A 21,351-nucleotide genomic window follows, 5' to 3' on the forward strand; every position below is an offset into this window, starting at 1 on the left:
ATGGCCCGGCTGCGCCCCTCACTTCAAAGCGGCCCGGCCCTTATCTGCCGATCGCTATCGCCCTGTACCTCTCTTCCCCAGCCCTGTCTTCTACTCCGGTTCACAAGCTGATGGAGGCTTCAGGCTCCTAATGCCTGTCGCTTCCAGTGGGGTGCTGTGGTTTGAAACCTCTCTTCAACCGCCGTGGAATAACTGCCGCAGGGTAAGAACCTGACTCGTCGCCAGTGTTAAGTATGTGTATTGTATTGAACAATTAACACAAAGACTTAAACGTATAACTCAAACAGGTCTTTACTGGTTGGAGGTAGGGACTATACTGAATACAAGATTACTGCACAGTGCTTATATACCGGTGTGTTCACCCCCGGTATTACGTCTACAGCAGCCTGAGAAAGTGGTACATCTCTTAAGGTGGAACAGGCTTAAGCTCTCTTAAGGTGGAACAGGTTACATACACAACATTGACCACTTGTGTGAGGTCATTAAACTTCTTTTGGCACTGGATGCAGTTCCTGGGGGATTCAGTTCCTGAGGAAAAGACTGCTGGCAGTGGCTGCTTCAGCAATCTGCTCCCACTGCCTTCTTACAGTCAGTCTGGAGGGCCTCCTGGTCCCCAGCGAACCTGTCTCCTCCTTTATCCCTCCTGCATGAAGGCCTCCAGTGCTGCATCTGAGATCCTAGATGTGCTTTCTCTGCCCTGTTGAGCCATAGCTACCTTACAGTTGCCTTTACAACAATTACAATGAGGTGCTTATTTCAGAAAGCACCTCCCCTTTAAGAAGTGCAGACTGCGTTTCAAACTGCAGACTAGCTTTAAATAGAGATCACTTCCCATGAAATTGGTCCCTTGCTGAGCGCTCAGCCAACCAGCAACGCTCTCAGCGCTGGTCTCAATGTTTCAAGCATGTTGATTAGCATGAATGTCATGCACTGCCTGCATTACTTTCAACTGGCGCAGACAGATCGCGATGCCTGTGCCCGTTTTGAGGCCTTATTGAAGTTTTAGCTTAAAATGAAACAGGAAATGGAGGCTGATGATAAATGTCAGGTTCATAATACAATGACCCAGATTTTGTATTAGGAGTAATGGTGAGGCTATCAGCTCTCACCATTATTAAGGAGTAAATTGGATAACAGCTTCCAGCGCCTGCACATACGCAGTTAAACGTGCAAATCAGGAAGTTGCTGTCCAATTTGCCCTGCTCCTCCACAAGCTGCGCTACATTGGTGCTTCACTGATAGACTCGGCATTAAAATACATTAAGGGCATGAAGTTGCGGTACTTGCCCGCTAGGGCTGGTGCATTCAGGTGTAAATGAATTTATAACGTTGTGATAAGTCTTAATTACTGCGAAACCACCTCTCTGGCCCTGAAAATTTAATTTTATCAGTGTGGAGTCTCATTCCTTCAGAATTTAATTATTGTTGGAGATATAAAATAATTTTAAAAGCTTTTTAAATGTTTTTACTTTTTCTTTCTGTCTCTTATCTCTCTCTTAATCCCATCTTTCTTTCCCTCTCTTTATTTCACTTTCTGTACACGATTTTACAATGAACTAAATATTCTAATTTATACTTCCTGGTTTCAACTCTGCGTGTCTCAGTGAGGATTCTTCAATCTGATTGGTTGAAGAGACACGCTGTTCCTTTCCCTGCTCCCACATGCCACAGATCCCCTGTAGTGGGCGCCGCGCTGGAACGGATCTCTAGCAACCGTAAGTTGCCGCGCAAAAGCGCATGAAAAGTCGGTGTGCAGCTGTAAGTGTAATGAACAGCAAGCCCCATCCCTTCGGCGCTGATCACAAAATCAGGGCCATTATAACAGTGACTACACTTCAAAATTAAAGCGCTTTGGGGCGTCCTGATGTCATGAAAGGTGCTATATAAATGCAAATCTTTCTTTTTTACAGGAATCAAGCAGAATGCAGAAAGCAGAGGAGAACTGAAAAAGAAAATAAGAGGGGCAAAGAGAATATACAAGAAAAAAATTAGCGGGTAATAAAAGGGAACAGTAAAGTCTTTTATAAATAAAAGTAAAAGTAAAGCGTCAGTCAAAGGAAGGGTGGGGCCAATTAGGGACCAAAAAGGAAATCTTCTTGTGGAAGCAGAGGGCATGGCTGAGGTACTAAATGAATACTTTGCGTCTGTCTTCACAAAAGAGGATGCTGCTAATGTCACGGTAAAGAAAGAGGTAGTAGTGATATTGTACAGGAGAAAAACAAGTAAAGAGGAGGTGCTTAAAATGTTGGTGGCATTCAAAGTAGAAAAGTAACCCAGTCCAGATGATATGCATCCTAGGTTGCCAAAGGAAATAAGGGTGGAAATAGCAGAGGCCACAATCTTTCAATCTTCCTCGGATATGGGAGTGGTGCCAGAGGAGTGGAGGGTTACAAATGTTACACCTCTGTTCAATAAAGCAAAGTAAATGCAGGCCAGTCAGTCCAACGTTGGTGGGGAAACGTTTAAAGACCATAATCCAGGACAAAATTAATTGTCACTTGGAAAAACATGGGTTAATAAACGACAGCAAGTACGGATTTGTTAAACGCAAATCGTGTCTGACAAATCTGATCGAGTTCTTTGATGAAGTAACGGAGTGGGTTGGTGAGGGTAGTGTGGTTGATGTGTACATGAACTTTCAAAGGGCATTTGATAAAGTACTACATAATAGACTTGTTAGCAAAATTGAAACCCATGGGATTAAAGGGACAGTGCCAACGTGGATTCAAAATTGGCTAAGAGATGAAAAATCAGACAGTAGTGGTGAACAGTTGTTTTTCAGACTGGAGGAAAGTATACAGTGTTGTTCCCCAGGGGTCAGTATAGGGATCAATGCTCTTTTTGATATTAGTGACCTGGATTTGGGAATAAATGACATAATTTCAAAGTTTGCAAATGATACAAAACTCAGAAATGTAGTAAACAGCGAGGAAGGTAGTAGTAGGCTTCAGGAGGACAGACAGACTGATGAAGTGGGCATATGCACAGCAGATTAAATTTAATGCAGAGAAGTGTAAAGTGATGTATTTTGGAAGGAGAAATGAGGAGAGGCAATATCAACTAAATAGTATCATTTTAAAAAGGGTGCAGGAATAGAAAGACCTGGTGGTTCACATATATTTGAAGGTGGCAGGGCAAGTTGTTAAGGCTGTTAAAGTATATAGAGGCATAGAGTACAAAGGCAAGGAAGTAGTGCTAAATCTTTATAAATCACTGGTTAGGCCTCAGTTGGAGTATTGTGTCCAATTCTGGGCACCACACTTTAGGAAGAATGTCAAGGCCTTAGAGAGGGTGCAGAGGAGATTTACTAGAATGGTATCAGTGATAAGGGACTTCAGTTATGTGGAGAGCCTAGAGAAGCTGGGATTGTTCTCCTTAAGAGGGGTGTTCAAAATTATAAAGGGTTTTGATAGAGTAAATGAGGAGAACTGTTTCCACTGGCAGGAAATTTGGTAATCAGAGGACACAGATTACTGTAAATTGGCATAAGAATCAGGGGAGATACGAGGAGAATTTTTTTTTTACGCAGTGAATTTTTGTAATCTGGAATGTTCAGCCTGAAAGGGTGAAAGAAGCAGATTCAATAGTAACTTTCAAAAGGGAATTGGATATATACTTGAAAAGGGAAAATCTGCAGGGCTATGGGGAAAGAGCAGGGAAGTGGGCTTAACTGTGTAGCTTTTTCAAAGAGCCGGCACACACATGATGTGTCGAATGGCCTCTTTCTGTGCTGTATGATTCTAGGTGAGAAAAAAAACCGATTAAAGCAAGAATGACAATCTTCTTCTGCGGGTAACAAGTTTGATTCCTAACTCCAGATTATGGTTTGCAATTACTCTCCGTTTATTTGTTTGAGACCAAGTCCATATACACACAATATGACCAAAAAACAAAACGGGACCAGCCACATACATACTGTGGCAACAAGAGCAGGTCAGAGGCTGGGTATTCTGCGGTGAGTGTCTCAACTCCTGACTCTTCAAAGCCTTTCCACCATCTACAGGGCACAAGTCAGGCGTGTGATGGAATACTCTCCACTTGCCTGGATGAGTGCAGTACCAACAACGTCAAAAAGCTCAACACCATCCAGGACAAAGCAGCCCGCTTGATTGGCACCCCATCCACCACCTTAAACATTCACTCCCTCCAACACCGGCGCACCATGGCTGCAATGTGTACCATCTACAAGATGCACTGCAGCAACTCACCAAGACTTCTTCAACATCACCTCCCAAACCTGCGACCTCTACCACCTAGAAGGACAAGAGCAGCAGGCGCATGGGAACACCACCACCTCCAAGTTCCCCTCCAAGTCACACACCATCCTGACTTGGAAGTATATCGCCGATCCTTCATCGTCGCTGGGTCAAAATCCTGGAACTCCCTCCCTAACAGCACTGTGGGAGTACCTTCACCACACAGACTGCAGCGGTTCAAGAAGGCGCCTCACCACCACCTTCTCAAAGGCAATTAAGCACGTGCAATAAATGCTGGCCTTGCCAGCAACACCCACTTACCATGAATTAATTTTTTAAAATCTTTAAACAGTAGACATACAGAGAAATAAACAATACTACTGCGTGTTCTTTTCCCAGGTAAAGACTTGTGGATGTTGTTCCTTTCTAGTTCTGATCTTCTCTATGAACTGGTAAAGAAATGCTTGAGATCTTATCATCTGCTTCTCAGAAAGACTGCCATTACTGATTGATTATGGTATGATGAGTGTTATTGTGAACAAGACTCCTAGAAAGGATGTATTTTCTACAAAATAACAGATGCCAACTTGTTTTTATCCTGTTCATCCATTGTTGCATCTCTTATCTCAAAACTGCCTTGGCTAACAGTTTCCTAATGTGGCCAGGAAAAGTAGTTAAGAAACACAAATCTTACATATCCTGTGTTTCAGCAAACTATTAATCCCACAGTGTTAGCTAAATTAAAACAGAAAATGCTGGAAATACTCAGCAAATCAGGCAGCATCTGTGGAGAGAGAAACAGAGTTAAGGTTTCAGGTCGATGACCCTTCATCAGAAATGGAAAAAGTTGGAGATGGAACAGGTTTAAAAGCAAGTGAAGGGGCAAGGAAAGAACAAAAGGGAAGGTCTGTGATAGGCTGGAAGGCAGGAGAGATTAAGAGACAGAAGGGAAGATGGTGCAAGGCAAAAGGAGATGGTAATGGGACAGAAAAGCATATTTCCTGGCTTATCGAAGTTTCAGCTGGTAATTCATAGGACAGTTTAACTGTTTCAGTATTCTGAATGCAGATTACCAATCCAGTATTTTATTAGCCGAAGAGCAATATACCAGAAGCTGCTAAATTTTGAAGTTCAATATATAGACACATTACAGGAAATGAATAGTACTTTTGTCTGCTGTTGTGTAATGGTACCATCTGTAGCTGAGATTTAAGCTCATTTATTTTATGTTTTGCCAATTTACATTTCAAATTCATCCGAATGACTCCAAGGAATGCTCACTTAGCAAATGGAACTTTGATTTAAATTTCTACACATTACTTGTATTGCCAAATTCATCTGACTGACTCCTATGAATGGTCACTTAGTGAATGGAACTTTCTTTTAAACTTCAACGCCTAGTTTCACATGATTCATTCAGACCTTGAACTGAAGTCATGTCTGAACATTGAGAGGGGAAAAGTCCAATTTCAAATCTTCTTTCTGGATATTGATATTGAAAATAAACAAGAACTTGCAAAGTATTTAGTATTCTGTAAAAGTTGATAAAATTAAAATTAAATACACAAATTTTTAAGGATCGATCTGTTTACCTACTTTTCTCACCGTTACAATGATGACAACAAATTTAAAGGTGGCAGTTGCTATAAGATCCCCCAACCTGTTCTTTTCTAACAAATTACTATTATTCACTCTAACCAATCTCCATACTTTGATGTAGAGATTTTGTGGATTTTCTTGCATTTATCCAAAGCCCAACAACTCAGAACAACTGTCCTCAACACCTGAAAAAACAGAACTAAATTTCTACACATTACTTGCAATTTAGCTATTGTAACTACAATAGTTAACATGCTGGTATGAAATTCCTTTGCCTGCAATATGAGCAGAGGCTTTAATCACTTACTTTAAATAACTGGGTCGATCAAGAAATTTAAAATGGTTTATTTTCTTAGGAACTATGGGGGAGAAATTGACTATAGCCCCGTTTGGGGCGCCAGCCTCGCCAGGGCGCTAAAAGTAGCGCCCCGGAAGCATTCGCGGCCGTCCGCCGGAAATTGAGTGGTAGCGTCTCAAAGGGAAGCGCGGCGCTACTGGAGGCGCCCCGCATCCCTCTTGGGGCGCTGCGACTGAATATCGTGGCGCAACATGCCGCAGCACCACACGCTGCGGCACGTCGCGCTGCGGTATTGCAGGCCTTCCTCCCCTTCTTAAAGGGGAGGGGCCTTGTGCAGCGTGATCTGGGGCCCAGCTGGGCCCCCGAGGATCGCGAGTGCAGGCAAAAGAGCCCGGCACCGAGGAGAAGTGCCGGGCTCTTGGAACGCAGCCGGCACTCCGCGGGGGTGGGGTTCAGGAGGCCGGGGATGGGAGCGCAGGCAGGTGCTGGCAGGCGGCCAACAACAAAAATGGCCGCCCCGCACCTCTCCTTTAATTTGCGCTTCCTCGGCCGCAGGTAGGCCCCCCTGAACCGGTCGGACATAGCGTCCGGTGGTAAATCAGGGGGCGCTTCCAAATAGCGTGGCCGGGGCATCAGCGGGGCGCTGCGCACACTGATGACGTCATCGGTAGCGGCGCAGCGCTAACGGCTAGCGCCGCGGAATTTAGCGAGACGCGTGGACAGTGCCATGCCCGGGCGCCAGTTGGCTTGTGACCCACTTAGCGCCCTCTTAAGGCACTAACGGGTGGCGCAGCCAACTGAATTTCTCCCCCTCTTGGCACTTGGGGTAAGAGTACAGTTTCTGCAGAACCACCAAATCAGCTTATTTTGCCAGCTTAGATACTTGTGTACAGCTGCTGCTTTTCTAAGTGGTGCTTTTTAACTTTAGGACATTTGAATTCAAATGGAACAATTAAGTGGTGTGGTCACAGATACAGATACCATTTAATCCAGTTATTTCCATCATTAAGGTGCCTGAATGACTCAAGTGATTAGGACACTAGAACTTCTTTTAGCTCGACTGAGTTTAAGCTCCAATGCCTAAACCATTAATAGAAGCATCTCTGGTTGGTCATATGAAAACAGAGAAAAAGTGAAAAAGCAGAAATTTGGTTAATGAATCCAATTTTGTCTAGATCAGACATGGATCTTGTATAGTGCTTTTCCAGGCACTGTGAGGCAAGATTAATTTACTTGGAACAATTCAGGTGGATGTTACTAAAAAGGATATGGTTCTTATTGTATTGGGCAAAATGGCAAAACTGAAGTAGCAATAGCATGTTATCTTATAGTAGGTGAAATCATATTTTTGATTCATATTAAACAAGCTGTAGATCACAGTCTCTTCACATCACAGCATTAACCAGCTTTAAGATTATAACTCCTTTATCTTGCAGAATAAGGTTAGTCCATTCTGTTAGACTTCATGAACTCCAAACATCTCCAAGTACAACTTTAACTTCCCAGATAATCACAGGGTTGTATATTCATACAAACATATGAACAAGGGTGGACAGGAAAAGACCCTTTGGTACATCCAGCCTATCCCACGCAACTGCAATGCCTTGTGCATCACTGTATATACATTCCCCACCCCAACCAAAAGCCATTTGATCTTCTGGGAAAGGCGAAAAACCAGATAAAAACCCAGGCCAAGTTGGTGGGGGGGGGGGGGGGGGAAGAAACCAGGAAAATTCCTCTCTGACCTCCTTAGCCAATCAAAATTAGTCCAGGAAACCACTCTGACCCTGATTAATATAATCCAGGACCTACATTTTGTAAGAGGTGATCTTCACCCCAGCCAGAAAACAGGTCCAGCTCGCGATCTGAATTCAGTGAATCAGGGTCCACCACACAAGCCAGCAGTCTATTCCACAGGTCCACTATTCTCTGGGGAAAGAACCACTTCCTGACATCTAACTTAGTTCTGGCCCTTTATAACTTGAAATTGTGATCCCTGGTCCTCCCCAACTTAGTTAGTTGAAACAAGCTGTCTACATGAACACCAACTATTCCCTTAATCAATTTATAAATCTCAATCAGATCACCCCTATGTCTACGCTTCTCTAATGTGCAGAGTCCCATCTCTTTGAGCCTATCTTGATAACTAAGGTGCTTCAAACTGGGAATTAATCCACTGACCCTCCTTTCCAAAGCCTCAATACCACTCACAATGGAGAATTATGTGACATAGTGCAACTTTACATCTTCACTATCTGTTAGCTGGTCCTGTGTGAAATGATCACCACTTTGCCTGAGCCCCGAAGCACAAAGTTGCACTCAATTCAACAACAATTTGCATTTACATAGAGCTCCTCATACTATTCCCAAATCAATAATTGTCACTAAATTCTCACTTTTCACACAAAATGGCTGATGTAGCAAATAGAATAATGTTACCTTAGTGCTGTAGAAGAGCTCTTCTGCAGTTTGGGTTGAGGATACAGAGTTATATTGTGCAACTAAACATGTTTAAATCTGACCTGGGAGTGTTTGATGCCGACATGATGATGATATGGGAAGTTATACTCTGCACTGGTATCCCTCATCTGGTTGAGAAAAGAAAAAAAAACACCAAATAAAAGAGGAAAAAACAGGATTGTGAATTTTGCAGTTCAAATATCTTCCTTTTTGTAAACCAAGGTGCTTAATTATGCATCTTTTACATCGACTTGTGCAATATCAACATTCACAATGCAAGTCATTTGACTAAAGACTGTATGAGCTGAACCTCAAAACGTTAAAAAGGAATCGGTTGATAGGTAATGATCATTGTACTGTGAAGCTGTTTGAGATGTTTTGAAGTGCTTAGGGCCTATACAATAATAAGGCAATAATAAGCAAGTATAATTATGAATGGTTCTACAAGAAAAAAAGAAAAAGAACTGAGGTTTTAAAAAAATAAAAATGTGAAGTTGTAGGAGTCTACATACTCCTAGCAAAAAATACTGAACTCGGAGAGGTTCAACAGAAAAGGTTTAATTGTTGAGGCTGCATGCTGAACACAAAATGGAGTCAGAGGCTACACAAAGTACGACTGCCTTTCATCAGTGCACAGCTTCGACTGCTCCTCCCCCGCTCTGGGCTTAACTATGTTGCAGATCGAGTTTCTTAATGGTGTGATCCTTCTTAAAGGCATGACGCCTGATTTATAGTCTACGGACCGGAAAGTGGATTGTGTCCTTTCTGTGATCGGTACGCCACACAGCTCCCCCCCAGAATCCGCTAGTAGGGAGTGTACGAACTGGCGTGGCGGCTTGATGGCACGGCCGGAACGGCTCTTGGCGGTTGGTGTCGGGAGCGGGGCGGTCGGACGCATCGGGCTCTTAGGCGGTCTGCCCTGCAGTGGGGGTTGGCCCACTTGAACGGGTTCGTCGGGCTCTAGGTGCGCCAGCTTGAGCCGGTTGACCGACACCTTGTCAGTTCTGCCGCCCACTTCGAGGAGGAAGAACTTGTTCCCCGTCTGGAGTACCTTGTAGGGTCCGTTGTATGGGGGCCGTAGAGATCCTCGGTGGGCGTCATGGCACACGAAAACAAATTTGGCCATGTGCAGGCTAGGTGGTACGTGGGTTGCTGGTTCGCCGTGCCGGCCGGTGGGTACCGGAGCGAACTGTTGTGCTCGGTTGGCGAAAGCGCGGCGTTGCTGGTCAGCCGACCAGGGGGTCATGGCGGTGGGCAGGAACTCTCCGGGTACGCGCAGCGGCTGGCCGTACACGAGTTCCGCCGCCGAGGCTTGCAGGTCTTCCTTGACCGCGGAGCGTAGGCCGAGTAGCACCCACGGGAGGCGGTCGATCCAAGCCTCTTCCTCGAGGCTGACGCGGAGGGACGCCTTCATGGACCTGTGGAATCGCTCGCACAGTCTGTTGGCTTGGGGGTGGTAAGCCGTGGTGCGGTGAACGGCCACCCCGAGGTTTCGGGCGATGGCGGCCCACAGATCAGAGGTGAACTGCGGGCCTCTATCCGACATCATGTCGGAGGGGACGCCGAACCGAGCGACCCAGGTACCGATGAACGCCCTCGCGATGTCGGCGGTGGTGGTGGACGTCAGTGGAATGGCCTCGGGCCAGCGGGTGGTACAGTCCACGATTGTCAGCAGGTGCGTGTGACCTTGTGATGGCGGCAGGGGGCAGACGAGGTCGATGTGGACGTGGTCGAACCTTCTTTCTGGCACGGTGAACTCCTCGAGTGGGGCTTTGACGTGCTGGTGGATTTTGGCATGCTGGCAAGCTATGCAGGATCTGGACCAGACGCGCACATCTTTGCGCAGGCCGCGCCAGACAAATCGGTTGGCCACCAGTCTAATGGACGCGTGGGTGCCGGGGTGTGAGAGGCCGTGGACGATGTCGAACACCCGCTTTCGCCAGGACGCCGGGACTACGGGGCGGGGTTGCGCCAAGGAGGTGTCGCATTTGACTGTGAAGGCGGACGGGCTGCAGGCGACGTCGGTCAGTCGCAGCCCTGGGAGGGTTGTGGGCGCGGAGAGCAGATCGGGGTCGGTGCATTGCTGCGGTGCCAGTTGAGCATAGTCCACTGCCAGGTGGGCGCCGTGGACAGCGGGGCGGGATAGGCAGTTGGCCACCACGTTGTCTCGACCGGAGACGTGCCGGATGTCCGTGGTGAATTCGGACACTGTGGCGAGCTGGCGTTGTTGCCTAGCTGACAACGGGTCCGCAGATTTTGCCATCGCGAATGTCAGGGGTTTGTGGTCGACAAACGCGGTGAAGGGGCGGCCCTCCAGAAGAAATCTAAAATGGCGGACTGCCAGGTACAGTGCGAGAAGCTCGCGGTCAAAGGCGCTGTATTTGGCCTCCGGGGTGCGCAGTTGGCGGCTGAAAAAGGCCAGCGGTTGCCAGGCGCCGTCGACCCACTGTTCGTACACGGCGCCGACCGCGTGGTCGGAGGTGTCCGTGGTGAGGGCCACCCTGGCGTTGGACTGTGGGTGAGCGAACATGGTGGCGTCGGCGAGCGCCTTTTTGGTCGAGTCGAAAGCGGTCAACATGTCCGCCGACCACTCGATCGCCATTCTGTCTTTCTTACCCGGGAGGGCTTCGTATAGGGGCCGCATGAGGGAGGCCGCTCCAGGAATGAAGCGGTTGTAAAAGTTGATCATCCCCAAGAACTCCTGGAGGCCTTTGATGGTGGTAGGCCGGGGGAACTGCTGGACGGCTTGCACCTTGGCGGGCAGGGGAATGGCTCCGTCCTGCGTAATGTGGTGGCTGAGGAATTCGATCCTGCTGAGGCCGAATTGGCACTTGGCTGGGCTGATGATGAGCCCGTGCTCACTGAGCCGCTGGAACAGGGTGCGGAGGTGCTCAATGTGTTCCTGCTTGGAGGAACTAGCTACCAGGATGTCACCAGGTAGACAAAGAGGAACTTCAGGTCCCAGAGGACCGAGTCCATGAGCCGCTGGAAGGTCTGGGCCGCGTTTTTGAGGCCGAAGGGCATTCGGAGGAACTCGAATAGCCCAAAAGGGGTGATTATGGCCGTCTTGGGAACGTCCGTGGGGTGGACTGGCAGCTGATGGTAACCGCGCACCAGGTCAACTTTGGAGAAGACTGAGCGGCCGGCCAGTCTAGCCGAGAAGTCTTGAATGTGCGGTATGGGGTACCGATCCGGCGTGGTGGCGTCGTTTAGGCGCCGGTAGTCCCCGCAGGGGCGCCATCCCCCATCGGGTTTGGTGACGATGTGGAATGGGGAGGCCCAGGGGCTGTTGGAGCGGCGGATGATGCCGAGCTGTTCCATTGTGGCGAACTCGGCCCGCGCGATCTCCAGCTTGGCCGGGTCCAGCCTGCGGGCGTGGGCATACACCGGTGGGCCTGTGGTGGGGATGAAGTGTTCTACCCCGTGGTTAGCAACCTTCGCGGAGAAGGTCGGGTTGGTGATGGCTGGGAACTCAGCCAGGAGTGCTGAGTAGTCGTCCGTTGAGCGGGCGCGGCACTGCCACGCCATTTTGGCGGGTTGGGGGGGTGCCATGGCGCCCGGGATAGGTGACATGGTGTTCATGTCCACGAGGCGGCGCCGAGGCATGTCGACCAACAGGCCGTGGGGAAATCTGCACCGAGGAGCAGGGAGAGCACCTTGGCGGTGATAAACTCCCAGTGGTAGCGGCGGCCTGCGAGGCCAATGGTGACGGTGCGGGTGCCGTATGTCCGGATGTCGGTGCCGTTGGCGGCAGCCAGCGCAGGGCCGCGGCCGCCTCACCGGATCTCGAGGGCGGACGCGGGGATGATGCTGCGCTGCGCACCCATGTCGCATAGGAAACGGCGTCCGGAGGCGCTGTCCATAACGTACAGCAGCGCGCCTGCTTGCCCCACGGCCATCATGTAGGCCGGTGTGGGGGTGGTTGGAAATGTGGAGAGATGGCTGCAGTGGCGTGCCCGTGCGCCGAACCGGGTATGGAAGTCGCAGTAGCCCTGGGTCGGAGGGCTTGGGGGACGTGGGGGCCTGTGGGGCCTCGTGGCCGAGCTGTGTGGCCACGCGATAGAGGGTGGAGCGCGCGCCGACGCTGCGGAGGCCAGGTCGGGGGTGATGGCGTGCTTGGAGCTGGCGGACAGGAGCTTATCGGCTTCGTCGGCCAGGGCCTCGAGGTCCATGAGGCTGGACGCCACGATCGCCGGGCGGATGCTGGGAGGTAGTTGGCGGATAAAGAGCGTGCGGAAGAGGGAGCCGGGCGGTTTCTCGTCGGTCAGAGCAAGCATGTGTGAGAGCAAGTCTGACGGCGTGGAGTCACCGAGGCCCGGGAGGTCGAGGAGGTGGCAGTTGCGCAAGAATTGGGAGGCTGTGAATTTTTTAATGAGCGCGGCCTTGAGATGTGCGTACTTGCCTTCCTCCAGAGGGTTTTGTAGTGTTGTCCAGACTTTCGTGATTGTGGAGCTGCCCAGGGAGGCGAGGAGGTCGTACATCGTTGCGTCGGCGGTGATGCCGCGGAGTCGGAATTGCGATTCGGCTTGAAGGAACCAGACGGTGGCCAGGTTCTCCCAGAACTCCGGCAGCTTCACAGAAACTGCGTTTGTGTCAGCCATGGTTGCGCTTAAGAGTCGTCCTGAGTGTCGGGGTCACCAATGTAGGAGTCTACGTACTCCTAGCAAAAAATACTGAACTCGGAGAGGTTCAACAGAAAAGGTTTAATTGTTGAGGCTGCATGCTGAACACAAAATGGAGTCAGAGACCTACACAAAGTACGACTGCCTTTCATCAGTGCACAGCTTCGACTGCTCCTCCCCCGCTCTGGGCTTAACTATGTTGCAGATCGAGTTTCTTAAAGGTGTGATCCTTCTTAAAGGCATGACGCCTGATTTATAGTCTACGGACCGGAAAGCGGATTGTGTCCTTTCTGTGATCGGTACGCCACAAAGTAAAGAACAATTGAACTTGTATTTATATACAGTAGCACCTTTCACACCCTCAGGATGTCCCAAACTGCTTCACAGCCAATGAGGTGCTTTTGAAGTGTAGTCACTGTTATAATGTAGACAAACGCAGCAGCCAATTTGGGTACAGCAAGATACCACAATCAGCAATGAGATAAATGTCCAGATAATCTGCTTTTTTTTTTGAATAGTGCCTTGGAATCTTTTACGTTCACCTAAGAGGACAGATGGGAGCTCAGTTTAATGTCTCATTGGAAAGACAGCACTTCCATCAATGCAGCATTCCCTCAATACTGTAATGAAATGTCAGACTAGATTTTGTGTTCAAGTCTCTGACTCAAAGGCAAGAGTGCTCCCACTTAGCCAAGGCTGACGCTTTAGTAAACAAATCTTATTTCTCTTCTTTGATCTATAAGATTAAAACAACAAATTGTATTTATATAGTGCCTTTAATGTAGTAAAACGTCCCAAGCCACTTCACAGGAGTGTTATCAAACAAAATTTGGCACCGAGCCACATAAGGAGATATTAGGGTAGATAACCAAAACCTTGGTCAAAGAGGTAGGTTTTAAGGAGCGTCTTAAAGGAGGAGAGAAAGTTAGAGAGGCAGAGAGGTTTAGGGAGGGAATTCCAGAGCTTAGTGTAAAAATTCGCAATAATTTACAGTTCTGAAGATTCATGTTTTTTGATTAAAGTATCCCTGGGCAATGTGCTTTTTAAATTTCCAGGGATAAAATGGCTGTCACCACATGGCCGAAGACAAGGACAATGCTTTGTTTACAAAGCAATTGAATGCTATTAGCATTTGTTTGTATGTCGAGTGGATCCAAAGGACAAATAAACTGCAGAAGAGACTCTCTCTCTCTCTCTCTGCTGGACCATGTGAGCAGAGATTTTCTGACTCTCAACAAGGCAACCTAGCAGGAGTTAAGGGGGGATGGTGATTTAAGGGAATTGCTAAGATTGTTTAAATACATTGTAGCCATTGTACCCCTCGTTTTCGCCGTGTGTACCCCCTTGATATATAGTTTTACAATTTTACTGTGTTCGTGTGGGATAGTTTGATATTGTGATTGTAGTTTCTTTTAGTTAATAAAGCTTGATAATTTTCTCTCATCCAAACCACGTGTTCCGTTTTAATATCATTAATTATAAGTTCCTCCACTCAGAACTAAAGGAGGGGTAGCGAAATTGGTTTAGAGTGCAGCAGCAAAAAGACTGCTGGCCAGGTAGATTACCTTAAACCAGTTTAAAAGAAACCCCGAAATCCTTACATTAGGGCCTTGGCAGCTGAAGGCACGGCCACCAATGGTGGAGCGATTATAATCAGGGACGCCAAAGAGACCAGAACTGGAGGAGCGCAGATATCTCCGACGGTTGTAGGGCTGGAGGAGATTACAGAGATAGGGAGAGGTGAGGCCATGGCAGAATTTGAAAACAAGGATGAGAATTGAACAGAAAATCTATGATGAGAATTTTTGTCTTTTTCTCAAGGTTAGCCTTTTTCAGTATTCATTCCCAAGGTTTAATCATGGCATGTACGTTCTAAAATTATTGTTGTTCTCATTTTCTCATTTCATTTCACTTTATTCTTGCTATGAAATTAAGTTATAGAATATTAGCAAACAGAGACTTAACATCTATTTTAAATGGCAAAGAGAAATTTCAGATAAGCATGTTAAACATTCAGGGGCAATTTTCCCTGGATACTTTAGGCGTTAAAGAGCCTCTGAGGTGGCCAGGATGGGGTCTTAAGCTAAAATGTCAGTTTAGCACAAGACGCCATCTTGGTAAAGGAGTTGAAGCCTGCACTACTAATGGTCGCCCGGAGGATCTTTAAAGGGCTGATTGCTGCTTAAATTGCCTGCTAGCGCTCATTAAGGAGGGTGCACGGTATTTTGGTGGCTTGCGTTTGAATTAACACCTTCTCCTAACAGCAACCAGCTGATTGGGAGTAAACAAGTTATTGCTGAGGATTGAGCGCTATTTAAAGGTATATCACTTTTTACTGTTCATTTGCTGCTGGAGGTTTGAAGAGGACTTTTGAAACACATTGGGAGACTTTCTGGGAAACTTTGTCAAGACTTCACCCACACTCTTAACATTTATTCTGGCAATTCTCCGAGGACTTTACCCAAAAAAGTAAGTGCTATGCTACTCCACCTCATAGGAGTCACCAGGAGAAAAGGAGTGCTTGGTCATCGACATCTTGCTCGGGGTCCCTCATGGTCTGCAGAAGGAATGGGAGGAGGACATGAGGCCTGGCAGAGCAGCACCAGCTGCTGCAGGATAGAGGTAACAGGTTGAGAAGAGGGACTAAAAGTTATACAGATATGAATAATGTTGCTTGATTCATTTTCAGGGAGTTCAGGGAAGCCATTTAGTGTTCCTTAAGACAAAAAGGAGGAACAGTACGTGGTAATGGTGGTGTGGGTAGAGAAGTCCATGATAAATTAATCTTAAATGGCACAGGCTTGATGAGCCGAAAGACCTTTTCTCATTCCAGGCCATGTGTTCCCACTAATGGGATTGAGGTGGCTCCAAGATGATATGCCCAGCAATGGAAGTTCAGAACCAAGGTAACCCTCTGTGGCTGGCTCAGCAATCCAAAATCTGAACCAGGTAGGTCCATAGTACGCAAGAGTGCCATTGATTGACCAATCAGCTTGGCTCACTAATAGAAACAAAAGGAAGTGATGCAACATTCCGTGATAAATCTTGATAATTTCTATACATATTACAACAGCATGATTTGTTGTTCAAGTACTGGAATTTTTAATAAGAAAAGTCCCAGAGCCAAGGAAATGAGCAGATCTAAATGAAAATGGACACATGATATCAGCAATATAAAAACATCTCTAATACAGAATGCATTGGAATGCACTTTTCTATACGATCCTCAAAAATCTGCATTACAGAAATGGTCTATGTATTATATTACAGAATCTCCCCATCTCTCCAAAAGTTCTGATTTCTAATGGGATGTGGTTTCATGGACACCAAGCACTCTGTGGTACCTCACCCAAGTGGCTATTGTTCATGTCTGAGTGCATCAGTCAGCTATTAAATTGTGGCGGGGCAGGGCACATTACCGATAAGTTTCATCCTCACCCAACATCCATGTACATGCACTTTCCAGTTGGCGATGTGTCTGTTTCTCCCCCTTCTTATCCCAGGGACAGCAAGGTTCATTGTAGTACCTTTATTACCATTCCAGCTGAGATTGGCTAACTCAGCACAGTTAGAATCATAGAATCTTACAGCACAGAAGGAGGACATTCGGCCCATCATGCTTGTGCCAGTTCTTTGAAAGAGCTGTCCAATTTCATCCCACATCCCAGCAAATTAGTCCTCTTCAAAACATATATCCAACTACCTTTTGAAATTTCCTGTGGAATCTGCTTCCATCACCCTTTCAGGTAGTGCATTCCAGATCATAGCAACCCTCTGTAAAAAAGACTCTCCTCATTGTCCCTAGAGTTCTTTTGACAATTATTTTAAACCTATGACCTCTGGTTGCCAGCCCACTTGCCAGAGGAAACAGTTTCTCTCTACTTGCTCTATTAAAACCTCAATTTTTGAATACCTCTATTAGGTCTCCCCGTAACCTTCTCTGCTCTATGGAGAACAATCCCAGCTTCTCCAACCTCTCAACATAACTGAAGTTCCTCATCCCTGGTATCATCCTGGTAAAGATCCTCTGTACCCTCTCCAAGGCCTTGACATCCTTCCTAAAGTGTGGTTCCCAGAATTGTACACAATACTCCAGCTGAGGCCGAAGCAGTGATTTGTAAACATTAAGCATGACTTCCTTATTTTTGTATTCAATGACCCTATTTCCTAAGCCAAGTATCCAATAGGCATTCTTAACAACTTACCATGATACCCTCAAAGATTTGTGAATATGTACCCCCAGGTCCCTCTGCTCTTGCACCCCCCTCAAAATAATACCATATACATTACTGTCTCTCTGTGTTGTTCCTCGCAAAGTACATCACTTCGCACTTATCTGCATTAAATTGCATCTGCCATGTATCTGCCCATTTCACCAGTCTGTCTATGTCCTTCTGAAGTCTACTATCCTCTTCACTATTTACTATGTTGCCAAATTTTGTATCATCCGCAAGCTTCAAAATTGTACTCACTATACCCAAATCCAGGTCATTTTATACCCAAGTCCAGGTCATTTATATACAACAAGAAAAGCAATGGTCCTAATACCAAACCCTGGGGATTCCCACTGCATACTTCTCTCCAGTCAGAAAAACATCTGTTCACCACTACTCTCTGCTTCCTATCCCTTAACCAATTAAGTAACAAATTGCCACTATCCCTTTAATTTCTAGCCCTTCTATTTTCCAAATAAGTTCATCAAATGCCTTTTGAAAGTCCATATTTACAACATCTACTGCACTACCTGCATCAACCCTATCTGTTACTTCAAAAAACTCAATCAGGTTAGTCAGACACGATTTGCCTTTAACAAATCCATGCTGGCTGTCCTTTATTAACCCGTGCTTCTCTAAGTGAGAATTAATTTTGTCCTTGACAATGGTCTCTGGTAGTTTCCTCACAACAGACATTAGACTGATTGCCCTGTAGTTGCTCGATTTATATCTTTCCTATTTTTATCCTATAGGGCTGTAACATTTGCAATGCTCCAGTACTCTGGCACCACTTCTATATCCAAGGAGGATTAAAAGATTGTGGTCAGGGCTTCTGCTATCTCCATTCTTGCTTCCCTCAGCAACCTAGGATGCATCCCATCTGGACCAGGTTACTTGTTAACTTTGAATGATGCCAACCTATTTAGTATCTCCTTTCTATCTAATTAAGTGAACTAAACTGGAATCCCCACCCCAGACACATACACCTTCCTGGGTCTCCGTGGTTCAATTTCACACTGGACAGCAAAACAGCAAAATTCCCAACTGAGCCATTAAAGAGCACGATACTCACTTTACGTTAACTTAATCCTTAGTTGAGTCTTGGATTTCCTACTTTTAGCAATAAAGCAAATTGTTTATCACTTTACAGTAACTTTGCTCTAGACATTTTCTTTTGAGTAATATTGTTTTCTAATCAGGAAATGAATTGCAATATTTTTGGCACTTAAGTGGGACTTGGTATGTAATTTTCAAGTCAAATCCATTTCCAACAGTATTCAATATCAGCCTCACTGGAAACTACATCAATTTAAAAAAAAACTAATTTCCCAATGTTTATGGAGAAAATTTGCTTTCATTGGCAGGATATTGCACTTAGTCTGCTCAGACAGGGTTTGGTATGAAAGTTTAACAAATCCGATCTTGTTGGGTCACTTCCTTTAATCTCACAAACACTATAAAAGGGCTGAGCACTTAAAATTCACATTTATAAAATTACTGAGATTGGACTTCACCTATGGTGAGTACTTAATGAATTACATCAGAAAAATATCCATCTAATTTTATTGATTCAAACATTTTAGCTTATTTATTAATGTAACTTTTTGAAGTTAGTTTTTCTCCTGGAAAATTAATTCCTCAAGAGACTTTTTGTTTTAAAAAGGTACAACGTTAATTTAGTGTTTTATCATGAGATGATATTAGTGACAAGTAAAGCTGTTAATCCAATTATGAGGCCAGAATTCTCCAGGTCAGTTGTGTAACAACATCATCAATACATTTGTGAAGATATCCTCTGTTGACAATTTTTAGCATAATTATAAACAGGCTTCTATGATTTCATTATAAAAGATGAACAGAGGAAATTGTCATAAATGTACTTACAATACTGCTACATACCAGAGCGAGTCTTACCTCTGCATTATTAATATAAAGACTGAGTGGTAGAAAATACATTTTTCATTTTAAAATACAATTACCAATTCAACTATAATTAAGTTTAAAGAAATATATTGATAGAATTCATTCTACCATATTCATTGCTGCTTTTTTTATTCCTTAACTGAACAGGTGTTTTGTTTTAAGATATTTCTTACCATTGTTCCTATTAACATGAATTGCTGGACATTTGTTTGCTTTCTTCTACCATTATAATTTTATTAATACTGAATCTATAAAATAATTATATATTCCTGCTTTTGGTGCACAGAATTCAATTGATTCTGTCACCATCAGATTACAATTAAAGATTAACGTGCACATATTTTCATAGATTAGGGGTCAGATAGCTGCCAACCTTAATGCTAAGAGCAATATTTTATTAGCACTTTGAGTGACATTCAGTACAAGCCATTTGCCATATAGAGATACATTTTCAATAATAGAAAAGCAGGTTGCATGTTTCAACTAAAGATAGTCCCCAGTGCAAAAGACTAAGAATTGAAAGTGCATTGATGACAAATGAATTAAACCCCTTAGAAATGTGTTTCAAATCCAGCTGAAGTAAATCTCCTCTCTTCAAATGCCTGTTAAGGTTCTCAAATTAAATTAAAGTTGGTACTTCCAAACTAGTGCCCAGAACACATGACCCCAAACGTAAAACCATCACTGATTTGATTTCTTTGGCAATATATTTTTAATTGAGAAATCCAGATGAACGGCCAACACCATAATGCAAAACACCATCAAGGTTGCAAAGAGGAGGGAAGATGTGATAAGTGAAGTAGTGGTCATTAGGTGACACTTGAGTTTTAAAAGCTTGTAGATTGTGGGAGGAAGAGAAGACTGAAGGGGGTAAGAAATTCCATAGTTTTGATGGCTTGGGAAAGAATGTGTTAGACTAAGAAACCCTGCAATGAGTCTTGCTTTCAATATAGAAAGGAAGCAAGAACGGAAAGGTAATGAGGATGGTCGGTGTAAGAAGTGTGACTGTCATGCTGATTTTGTAGGCAATGCTTGTCCGGTGTCAGCTGTGGCTCAGTCAGTAGCATTTATCGCCCGAGTCAGAAGGTTGTGGGTTCAAGTCCCACTCCAGAGACTTGAGCACAAAATCTCAGCTGCCACTTCACTGCAGTTCTGAGGGAGTGCCGCAATGTTGGAGGTGCTGTCTTCTGGATGAGACGTTAAACCGAGGCCCTGTCTGCTCTCAGGTGGATGTAAAAGATCCCATGGCACTATTTAGAAGAGCAAGGGAGTTCTCCCCGATGTCCTGACCAATATTTAATCCCTCAACCAACATCAGTAAAACAGATTATCTGGTCATTACTGTTTGTGGGAGCTTGCTGTGCGCAAATTGACTGCTGCATTTCTTACAGTGACTACACTTCAAAAAAGCACTTAATAGGTTGTAAAGCACTTTGGGACATCCTGAGGTTGTGAAAGGTGCTCTATAAATACAAGTTCTTTCCTCTGGTATTGAAGCATTTTATAAGTGCAGTATAGCACAACTCTGAACATCACTGAACCCATGCTGTTCCTGAATAGGGAGGACCCAATGCTGGCACTGGATTCGCAAAGGAAGTCTTTTCATTTTCCCCAGCACTGTTACTATCCCTTAATAAGCATTAAATAGACAAGTGCTTTCTTTAAAAATAAGAAAATAATGCATTTGAGTAATCTCTCCAAATAATTTACACACTTATGACAAGGTGCCATTTGGTACATTATTTAATTACTACAATAAACAAGCAGACTATTCTAATTAATAAACAAATATAATTGTAATTGATGTTTAATTTACATTGATTTTTTTTAAATCAGTTTAAAAACTGCTGTACCTTGTATTTATTGCAGAATTGTTTTAATCACACAAAATCCTAATCAATCCTGCCAATCTTAAAGACTGTTATGTGCTGTCAAATATTTCAGTTTACACAGCAGAACTCAAATTGAGGAATCTGTACTTTGTGTGAAGAGGTCGTCAGAGTGTATAGATCACTGAGTACTGCTACTGAACTTAACAG

The sequence above is a fragment of the Somniosus microcephalus genome, chromosome 3 (genome assembly GCF_052327205.1).
Source record: "Somniosus microcephalus isolate GS21.2 chromosome 3, FLI_Smic_1.0, whole genome shotgun sequence".
Lineage (NCBI taxonomy): Eukaryota > Metazoa > Chordata > Chondrichthyes > Squaliformes > Somniosidae > Somniosus > Somniosus microcephalus.